We start from the raw sequence: 1,128 nt of genomic DNA on the forward strand, positions 1-1,128 counted from the left end.
AATGTGGTCTGAGAGAGTCAGCTGATCGTCAATCATAGCTCCAAGGTTTCTGGCTGTTTGTGAAGGAGTTATGGTTGGTGTGCTTAACTAACATTAACATCAGGATTGAAATATTCTAAAGCTATACACTGAGCAGAGTCTGTCTGACACTGATGTACTCTGCAGAGCAGGACTGTGGCGAGGGGTCCTTTACTGACAGCTGCCCCTGATATTCCCTGATTTTATTACATCTTAATGAATGTGTGACGGTGGTGACAAAAAGTGAGGACAGTTTTGAAACCTTATGAAACACGCATGTGTCACTGAAAAACAACCTTACTGTACTGTAGACCTGTCCTATGGTGTGATGGAGCAAAAATTAAGAGAAAAAAACACTCCTAATATACAAATAGCAAGTTGAACATTTTCAAGACAAACTTTGCAGTACTTTCAAAATTGCTGAAAACATTGATGCATGATGATATATTATATCTCCCCAACTGTGATACTCAACTGTTCATTTACATATTTTGAGATAAAAACTTTTTTAAAAAGTATATGGCTGCTCTTTTTTAGACAAAAGTTTGATTCTCTTTCCTTTCTTATCATATAGGATCTCCTGCCTTCTGCGTGGATCTGTTCATTTTCTCTCTATATTCTCGTGTCCTCTCTCTCTCCCTCAATTCTTTCTGTCTCAAAAACAATATCGCATTTCATACTTATATTCATGACACTTTACATGTTTACAACAGTACATGTTTTCTGTAAAAACATCAAGAATATTTTAATTAATGTAATTATTGCATTTAAGAACACTGAAAATGTTAATAAAAGAATAAAAAGGAGTTAAACAATCTTATTTAATTATCTAAATGCTTCAGCTAGTCTTCTCCTCCCAGTTCTACCAGTGCACCGTTTCTGTCACTGCAGCCTCCCGAACACACACACACACACACACACACACACACACACACACACACACACACACACACACACGTATGCCTGATCAAAAAATGTAATTAAAACATGTTCATATTTTAAAAAATGTAGTAAATATTTGCATCATTAATGATTAATCTTATCCACCCGCAAATAATCAGAATGCATTGTTTTATTACCGACCCGCGGATATAACCGCCATCCGCCATC

This window comes from Onychostoma macrolepis, chromosome 23 (assembly GCF_012432095.1).
Source record: "Onychostoma macrolepis isolate SWU-2019 chromosome 23, ASM1243209v1, whole genome shotgun sequence".
NCBI classification, from domain to species: Eukaryota; Metazoa; Chordata; class Actinopteri; order Cypriniformes; family Cyprinidae; genus Onychostoma; species Onychostoma macrolepis.